Below are 10,964 nucleotides of genomic sequence, written 5' to 3'. Positions count from 1 at the left end.
AGTCTCTATTTTGTAAATATGGGCCTTTGGAAGAGGTTAAATTAGTTTACTTTGCTTTGGCTACAGTCTGTAGTTCTGGTGTGGATAAACAAGCATGCGTGTCACTTCTGAAGGCTGCGTCATACTCTGTAATTCACCTTTATTTATATAGCGCTTTATACAAAACAGATTGTGTCAAAGCAACTGAACAACATTAATTAGGAAAACAGTGTGTCAATAATGCAAAATGACAGTTCAAGCAGTTCATCACTGAATTCAGTGATTTCATCATGCAGCTCAGTTCAGTTTAAATAGTATCTGTGCAATAATTTGCAATCAAGCCAACGATATCGCTGTAAATGAAGTGTCACTCTTTTCATAGCTTTTGCCGGCTCTGAGAGACTTGCATGTTATTTCTCCTGCTCTTTTTCTAGCAAAAATTCACTCATCATTAAATGAAAACAAAGTGAAGACCTGATTATTTCAGGAGCCTTGTCACAAGTCCATTGCTGCTTCTGCAATATTTTCACACTTAAAACAATAATTTGGTATTCCTCTTGTACCGTTGTCCTCTTTTATGCTAAGAAATAAGTCTCCTGGCAGTTCTGTCCCAAGTGCTTCCTCTACTGCCAGCATTAAAGGGTTAGTTCACCCAAAAATTAAAATTATGTCATTAATGACTCACCCTCATGTCATTCCTGACCTACGACGCTGCGTCACTGCAGTGTTGTGAACGCGCTCACAACAGACCCGGAAGAGAAAACAATGCTGAATAAAGTCGTAGTTGGACCAAAATGTATATTCGATGCTTCAACAAATTCTAACGGACCCTCTGATGTCACATGGACTACTTTGATGATGTTTTTATCACCTTTCTGGATGTGGACAGTATACCGTACATACATTCTCAATATAGGGACAGAAAGCTCTCGGACTAAATCTAAAATATCTTAAACTGTGTTCCGAAGATGAACGGAGGTCTTACGGGTTTGGAAAGACATGAGGGTGAGTCATTAATGGCATAATTTTCATTTTTGGGTGAACAAACCCTTTAAGTCTGAGTATGATTCAGTGGGCTTTATAACACTTTTAATTGTCAGGAAATCACTTGTCTTTAAAATTTTTGGTTCAGTATACTTACCTATTGATCAAAAATAGCCTTAAACCTATACACTTTTTTTTTTTTTTTTTTTTTTTTTGTAACTTTTAGGAGGGTGTACTCATTTTTGCAACACAAAATTGTATCCCTTTGATAAGAAAATCTTATTTTGCTAAATAATTTTGGCATTCTTTGGTAATTGATCAAGCAGGCTTGTTGGAACATTATATCTCCAAAGAACCCTAACATGTCTTCTAAGAGCACTGTATATATATATATATATATACTCATTTATGCTGTGCACTGTATATATATATATATATATATTGCAAACTGCTTTCAAACCCCTAAAAATAAGAGCCAAGTGTGTAAAAAAAGGGGGGGACCAAGTGCTTTGGCATTTCTAAGTTTAAGCCAGACATGCATTGCTTCATACACACACTGAAACCCCTTTGCTAGTCAATAAAGATGGTGAAAGTAAAAGCGGTCCGTTCTCTGTGATAAGAGTTGCTTAAAAGTAACTACACTTTCACACTCACACACAGTCTGTGGCATGATATTTACACACACCTGAACTTGCTATAGATAGCTGATGTCATGCATCATGTGCACAAACCTATACTGTATATCAAAAAGATTCTGTTCGGGTCTGTTGTGAGGACACATGATTTGTGTTTTATAATCTTTGAGGGTCTAAATGTGATGCTTCGATGCTCTTGCTGCAGTAAATGAATATGATGTTTAGTATTTGCTGTAAAGGCCGTGCAGACTCCACAAACAGGGACATCGACATTATCTTTATGTATGTTTTTCTACACATGTATGTATGTATGTATGTTCATTTAAGCGCTGCTGTTTGCTATGTGTATTATTGCTTAAAGCATTGATGAATTTGACCTCTAGACACTCAAATCAACAGCAAGGCATCACTGAACCAACGACCGCCGTCTCTTGCCTGTGCATATTGACATTTATTCTTCATTTACATTGAAAGTGTCAGTTTTGTCAATGTGTTAGAATGCACTGATGATATTATGATGATGTAACTGCTAATGATATAGTGAATGCATTCCAGCATAATAATAAATGGCTGCATTTCATTTTTAAATCACATGCATTCCTTCATTCTTTAGTGTTTCAAACAACTTAAAGGAATATTCCATGCACAACAATTCCAAAAATAAAATTCATTACAACAAAAGATTCAAAAAACTTAAACAAAAATCAAATAAATATCAAACAAAAAGAAATAAAATTGAAATAAAATAAATATCAAATGAAAAGCTTAAAAAAATAGAAATGTTGCCTTGGCAACTAACTGAATTTAATAAGTTGAAGCACTAAAATATGGGAGCTAAAAATATTTAAAAATTAATTTTGTTACTTTCTATCTCACAATTTTTATTCTTGCAATTCTGAGAAAAAAAGTCAGAATTGCGAGACACAGACTTGCAGTTATGAAAAATAGTAAAAAAGACAGTTTATATCTCGCATTTCTGACTTTTTCTCAGAATTACAAGAAAAAAGTCAGAATACCAAAATAAAAAAACAAAAATAAAAACTAAAACCCAAAAATAAAAGCTACTATAATACTAAAATGATTGAAACTGAAATTAAAATAAATTTAAATTTAAATGAAAATAAATTTTATCTACTGTATATAGCAATATAAAATTTTTAAAAAATTACTAAAACTAAACTAAAGCACTAAAACTAAAGTACTAAAACTTAAAATTAAAAGCTACTATAATATAAAAATTATATATATATATATATATATATATATATATATATATATATATATATATATATATATATATATATATATAAAATAACAGTTTTGCAACACTTTCCAAATTTAAGTGCAAAAATAATTATTTTAAATTTAATATAGAAATATATTAAATAAATATATTACACCTGAAACATTTGTTAGAAATTTCTTTAAATTCAGCTCTTTGATAAAGCAGTGTAATGAGGTTATAACCCAGTCAGATGTGCATGTTATAATCAAGTGAAGTGAAGTGACATACAGCCTGGTATGGTGACCCATACTCAGAATTCGTGCTCTGCATTTAACCCATCCAAAGTGCACACACACAGCAGTGAACACACAAACACCTTGAACACACACCCGGAGCAGTGGGTATCATTTATGCTGCGGCGCCCGGGGAGCAGTTGGGGGTTCTGAGCCTTGCTCAAGGGCACCTAAGTCGTGGTATTGTGGTATATATATATATATATATATATAATTGAATCAAAATAAATTCCAATAAAAAAAAATTTATTTCAATAAAAAAAAATAAAAAAAATTCCATCAATTAATTCATTCACTATATATTTTATTGAATTTTTTTATTTTTTTTTCAAAAAAAAAAAATAAAAAAATAAAAAAAATATATATATATATATATATTCTAAAAAAAAAAGTCTATTTTTCTTCAAAATATAATTATGGATATATTTAAGTCTCTTTGCAGTAATATTACTGGTGGTCTTTCGTGCTATGGATTTGTCTCTATGCTAAAGATTTACTTTTTAGTATTTACTTTAAGGAGTCTTCTGTGTTCAGTGTAAGTGCAGCTCCATCAACAGCATTTATGGCATAACGTCTATTACCACTGAAAATAAACAATATAAACGCAACAAATGTCAAAATTTACAGTTTGGAAAGTACAGCTGCAAGATTTAAACTACACACATTAACATGAGACTTAAAACAGCTCACCAATATTGCATCTGCAAAGTGTCAATCCAATATTTCACCTACTGTCACGACAATGTAAATCTGCTAAACCAGTCAAAGATTTATTTATTCATATTCCCGTCAATCTCAATGTCTACAGCTCATCTGACATGTTCAGCCATGAACGTTCATGACCTGCACATCTCTGAGCACTTAGTCCTGTAAACATAAATATCATGTTAATAATCATCATATGTTATTAATGACCAATGTTTGGCTGGTTTGGCCCAGTTGGTAATGTAACTACATCAATTCAAGGCGGGAAAAAAATTATCTTTCTCCATTCAAAAGTGACCATGCATTAATTTTCATGCATGCATGAAAATCATTTTTGTAAGCATTGAAAAGAAAATATTTCATTATATTAAATGTTTGACCAATGCACAATTTTTAGGGCTCTGAAACGTGTAAAGAGACTGATTGTTTGAAGTTATAAAAAAAAAACTTTCTACATAAAAAAAAAAAAAAAAAAAGTTTTACAAGAAAATACTTTCTAAAAAAAAAAAAAAAAAAAACAGTTTTAATTTAGTGTCCTACTTTCCATTTCTTTGTAATTACGCTATTTGTGTAATTTACTGGCAATTTTTATTTGAAACGTTTTTCTACTTCAAAATTTCACATTGAATTCAATGCTACAGGTGTTTGTGTTTGTGTGTGTTTAATTTAATAGCAATTTCTGAGTTAAACTTGTTTAAAAGTAAATCCTACACTAGTTTTTTCAGTGTATTTGTGTCTTTGTATACTTAATAAATTCATATTTAATTTAATGTCACATGTCTTTGTAATTATTTGTGTAATTTACTAACCATTTTTGAATGAAACTTGTTTCAAAATATATCCTACACCAATTATTTTAGAGTATTTCTGTCTTTCTAATTCATATTTTCACTCTGAAATTCAAAGTTACCTTTTTAGTTTTTGCAAATTTTACAAGCCATTTCTGAGTGGAAAAAGTTTCAATGTAATTCCTAAACCATTATTTTTTCAGTGCATTTCAGTCTTTTATTATTTAACTTTTTTTACATCAAATTTAGTGTGTCACTGTCACTAATTATTTGTGGAATTTACTAGCAATATTTAAATGAAAATTGCTTTAAAATAAATCACACTCCGATTTTTTATATCAGTCTTTGTATACTTAAATATTTCACATTGAATTCAATGTTTAACTTGCCGACTCTTAAGTAACTGATAGTAAATTTCCCAAATAAGTAAAAAAATATCGAATTCTAAGTGAAATTTTGAAGGCGAAATACTGAAATAGTATTTTCTTGTAAAACATATATATTTACAATTTTAATTTGCAACAAAAATCACAGAAACCGACCTAAATCGACAAATGTCTTTCTCACGGTTGCATATTAAGCTGGAAAATTTAACGTAAGAAAAACTACACACTTCACTTTTAAGACCCGCCATCACTAAAAATGAAAGAGCTTTGCCAAATCAAACCAGCTGGTCTGGATTTCTCTTCCAATTTCACTTTTCACTTGTTACAGTGTTCACCTCTCATGGACTCGCTGAAGCTGAAGAGTGCTTCTTTCGACATTATTGTATGCTTCAGTCAAACAGAGGACTCTGGCCTTTAAAGAGCCCTATCACATTAGAGGTCTGATGTATTTTGGACCTTCCTCAAGTCTGGAAGTCTTCTAAGAAAGTGCTCGTCTCTCTTAGGATCTCCTTCCTTTCTCTTTTCTCAATCAAAAGCTTTTTTGGTCATGCATGCAGAAAGACAGGAAGAACTTCAGCACACAAAGGCTTGTGGTGAAACAGAGATGGCCTTTTCCGCGCTCTTGGTCTGCTGTGGTCTCAATGGAGCAGATGAAGCATATATGATGGATAACTAATGCATGTAAAGGTGCCTTTCTTTGACCTTTGACACGCTCACATGATCAAACTAATTCCAGGTTCTCATATGTGACATGCCGACCAGCCCACCCTCAAACAAAGATTATTTTCTCCCAGATGAGAAAACCAAAATACCAACAATCTGCCGATCAGATAGAGGCCAAACACACGACTAAAGCAGGAGTGATTGGGAAAGGAGGAATTCACAGGAAAGATGCGATGTGCTGCTGGACTGATGTGGGAGAAAACTCATTTATAGCGCTCGGAATTTGGAAATGTGGCGTGCAAATTGCTTTAAGCAACTTTTTTGGTTTCTTAATTAGTTTTTAATAGTCTTTTTGAACTTGAAACATGATAAATGTACCTTAACAATGCTGCACATCATATTAAGACTTTCATATTCTGAATATAAGTGTATTTCTTTCTCTATTTCATCTCATTGCACTGGCAGAGTTTTTTCACTTGTTTTTAACGTGTTTATACTTAAAGGAATAATCACCTAAATTGTGCTCAACCTCAGGCCATCCAAGATCAGGATGAGTTTGTTTCTTCATCAGAAATCTACATCAAAACCTAAAAAACAAATTCTAAACACAAAATGAACACCTCCAAAAAAAAAGTACAAACAACAAAAAAAAAATTCAAAATAATCCACAAGTAATCCACACCACTCCAGTCTATCAGTTAACATCTGGAGAAGACAAAAGCTGAAACAAATCCAGTATTAAAGCTGTTTCAACTTTAAACCGTTGCTTCCGACTAAAACACGAGTCCATTATAACACTTCCTCCAGTCAAAAAGTCCATCTACTGTTGTCTCTCACATCGAAATCCAGACACATATTTGTTTAGAGCTGTTTTAACAGTGCTTGATCTGTGCAGATTTCTCTCCTGATTCAGATTTGATGACTTTTCACTGGAGGAAGTGTTATTATGGATTATAGACTCACATTTTAGTTAAAAATGTCTTGTTTCAGCATTTCGCTTCTCCAGATGTTAACTGATGGACTGGAGTGCTGTGGATTACTTGTGGATTATTGTGATGTTTTTATCAGCTGTTTGGACTCTCATTCTGACGGCACCCATTCACTGCAGAGCATCCATTGATGAGACACTGATGCAATGCTACATTTCTCCAAATCTGCTGAAGAAACAAACTCATCCTGATCTTGGATGACCTGAGAGTGAGCACATATTCAACTAAAAAAGAAATTGTACACATTCTATGAAAACTACATAGACAGCACATGCAAAACTCTCTTGCAATTTATTTTTGTGAATACCTCGTTCAATGTTTGACATGTCAATAACCTAAATATTTGTCAAACATTGCAGGTCACTCGTGATCGGGCTGCCAAAAGACAACAAAATTAGTATCAGTATGCAGTGAGCAAATCTGACGGTTGAGGAATTGATTCAGTATGAGTGTGAAAGTGGATCAGACGTCAGCGGTGAACAAAAGCAGAGAGAACTAACCCAAATAATGCTAGCGTGATGATCCTTTGACCGCAGACATGATCACAGCGTGTGCTCATCAGTTTGGACCTTGGTACTTTGTTTCCATTTTAAGATGTCCTCTAAAGACAACAATATTTGCTTTAATGCCGATAAAATAAACTATTTCTTCACATCATCATCTGAACTGGCACTGCCATTTGAATATGTTTTGTGCCAAACTATAAAGGAGTTAAATTACTGATTACTTAATAATCATTTAGTTAATTAGGCAACCACTTCACTTTCAATGCAAAAATGCTAGAGGCTGTTAGAAAATGAGAACTAAAAATAACTTTGCTTGAACTTTATGCTTGAAACAAGTAAAAATTTATAATTTGATTAAAACGTCAAAATTTTAAGAAAAATACAGCATATCATTTATGTTAAGGGAAGCCTGGTTTGTGGTGTTTAGAGACTGTTTGTAAACAATAGTATTTCTTCTCTTTCATCTAGTTCAGGTCAGGATGTGTGCTGGACGGCTGCTCTGGGATCAGTGCATGGGTGAAACGTTTCACCCAGAGACGATCTGGGACGGACTGTGAAGGAAAGCTGATAAAGTGCAGAACAGGCGGCATTCCATATCATAAATGTAATCATGTAATCAAGCTGTTACCACAATGCAAGGTGAGATGCAGGGGGACACGGTGTGTGTGTGTGTGTGTGTGTGTGTGTGTTTGTGTGTTTGTGTGTGTGTGTGTGTGTGTGTGTGTCCTAGACTGACGAGTGTAAAGACCATCAACTCCAACGAGCAAGTCTGTACAAAAAAAACTAAAAAACTACAAAAATAAACACAGACAATGCACCTGAGTATTGCTTTTTCTCCTTCTTTAACTTTTTGTATAACTTGTTCTCATCTACTTGTTCTAGTCAGTTGTACTCAATATGTGCTTTCAAATCTCTACTATTACTACTAACACTCGGAAAGCACACACTGTACTTTGAAGGCAGGCCAATCCTAATAATCTACGGCCTGTCCCTATGTCCTCTACTACTTTACTCTCTGTTCCATTTGGTCTCTGGAATTGCCAGTCTGCTGTAAACAAAGCAGAATTTATTCCTTCTATTGCTACTCATTCCGGTCTCGGGATCTGACTTGGATCAAACCCGAGGACACTGCCACTCCTGCAGCCCTCTCCACTAATTTCACTTTTTCCCACATACCTCATGTGATTGCGAGGCGTGGAGGTACTTATCTCAAATGAATGGAAATTTGATCTTCTACTATCTAACTAATACTAGCACTTACCTATTCTATTCTATTCTATTCTATTCTATTCTGTTAAACAAAAACTAGCTCTGTGTACTGTGCTAGACTAACTGAGGCTTGTCACTGCACTTGTATACTGTTGCTCTCTTGTTTCTTCTGATTGCTTCTAATGTTCTCCTCATTTCTATGTCACTTTGGATAAAAGCGTCTGCTAAATGATTAAATGTAAATGTAAAGATAGACAATCAAGAGAGAGGAGAGATAGAACTATCAAGAATAATGGATGGATGGATGAATAGTTGGATGACAGATGATGGATGGATGGATGAATAGATGGATGGATGATGGATGGATAGATGGATACATGGATAGATGGATGGATGGATGGAAGGATAGATAGATGAATAGACAGATGGATGGATAGATGAATAGACAGATGGATGGATGGATGGATGGATGGATGTGTGGATGGATAAAGAGAGATGGATGGAAGGATGGATGAATATATGGATGGATTGATTGATTTATGAATGAATGATGGATGAATAGATGGATGGATGGATAAACCGACGGATAGATGAATGCATGATGGATGGATGGACGAATGGATGAACAGATGATGGATGGATGTATGAATAGACAGAGGGATGGATGGATTAATAGATGGATGGTTGAATAATGGATGGATGGATGATGAATAGACGAATGAATGTATGGATGATGGATAGATTTTTGAATGATGGATGGATGATGAATAGACGAATGGATGGATGGATGGATGGATGAAAGGATGAATGAAGAGACAGATGGATGGATGGATTTTTGAATGATGGATGGATGATGAATAGATGAATGGATGGATGGATGGATGGATGAAGAGACAGATGGATGAATGGATTTTTTAATTAAATAATGAATTGAATATGAATAGATGAATGGATGGATGGATGGATGGATGAAGAGACAGATGGATGGATGAATGTTTGGATGAATATATGGATGGATGGATTAATAGATGGCTTGTTGAATGATGGATGGATGCACGGATAGATGGATAGATGCTTGAAATGTCAGCTGTGAGTCTGTATTTACATTACATTACATTTAGTCACTTAGCAGACGCTTTTATCCAAAGCGAATTACAATTGAGGACAATGGAAGCAATCAAAGGGCTTTTAAATAATATAATAAATAAAAAGAAAACAGATAGAATAGAAAAAGAATAGAGCAAGCTAGTCTTAGAGGTCTTTTTTTATAATTGTATAATAAATGAAAATAAAATAGATAGAATACAAAAAGATTAGAAAGGTAGTTAGATTTTTTTTTTTTAAGAATAGAATTAGAATAGTGAGTGCTAAAGTTAGAGGGTCAAATAAAGATGGAAGAGATATGTTTTAAGCCAATTCTTGAAGATGGCTAAGGATTCAGCTGCTCGGATTGAGTTGGGCAGGTCATTCCACCAGGAGGGGAAAATTTAACTTACAAGTCCGTAAAAGTGATTTTGTGCTTCTTTGGGATGGCACAATCAAGGGACGTTCACTTGCAGAACGCAAGCTTCTAGAGGGCACATAAGTCTGAAGTACTGAATTTAGGTAAAGGGGTGCAGAGCCAGTGGTGGTTTTGTAAGCAAACATCAATGCCTTGAATTTTATGCGAGCAGCTATTGGTAGCCAGTGCAAATTGATAAGCGTGCATTCTTTTCGGCTCATTAAAAATTAATCTTGCTGCCGCGTTCTGGATTACTTGTAAAGGTTTGATAGAACTGTCTGGAAGACCTGCCAAGAGAGCATTGCAATAGTCAAGCCTGGACAGAACAAGAGATTGAACAAGGAGTTGTGCAGCATGTTCCGAAAGAAAGGGCCTGATCTTCTTGATGTTGAATAAACCAAATCTGCAGGACCGGACAGTTCTATCAATGTGGTCTGAGAAAGTTAGCTGATCATCAATCATAATTCCAAGGTTTCTGGCTGTTTTTGAAGGAGTTATGGTTGATGTGCCCTAACTGGATGGTGAAATTGTGATAAAACGATGGGTTTTGCTGGAACCACAAGCAGTTCTGTCTTGGCAAGGGTGAGATGAAGGTGATGGTACTTCATCAAGCAAGAAATGTCTGTTAGACAAGCTGAGATGCGAGCAACTATAAACATATCATCAGGATGGAATGAGAGACAGAGTTGAGTGTCATCAGCATAGCAATGGTATGAAAAGCCATGTTTCTGAATGACAGAACCTAATGATGCCATGTAGACAGAGAAGAGAAGTGGTCCAAGAACTGAGCCCTGAGGCACCCCAGTAGTTAGATGTTGCAACTTGGACACCTCCGGGATGGTGAGAGTGAGCATAGAACACATAGACAGAAAATACCAAGACCACTGGAGTGCGGTTCCTGAGATGCCCTTTGCCAGTAGGGTTGACAGGAGGATCTGGTGGTTAACCGTGTCAAAAGCAGCGGATAGATCAAGCAAGAGAAGTATGGAAGATTTGGATTCCGCTCTTGCCAGTCTTAGGGCTTCAACAACTGAGAGCAAGGACTGTATTTAGTTTCTATATTTCATCATATTTAATAAATTATCTTTTGTGGATCAGGGT

This window comes from Cyprinus carpio, chromosome A5 (genome assembly GCF_018340385.1).
Source record: "Cyprinus carpio isolate SPL01 chromosome A5, ASM1834038v1, whole genome shotgun sequence".
NCBI lineage: Eukaryota > Metazoa > Chordata > Actinopteri > Cypriniformes > Cyprinidae > Cyprinus > Cyprinus carpio.
This window is presented reverse-complemented; position numbering follows the sequence as displayed.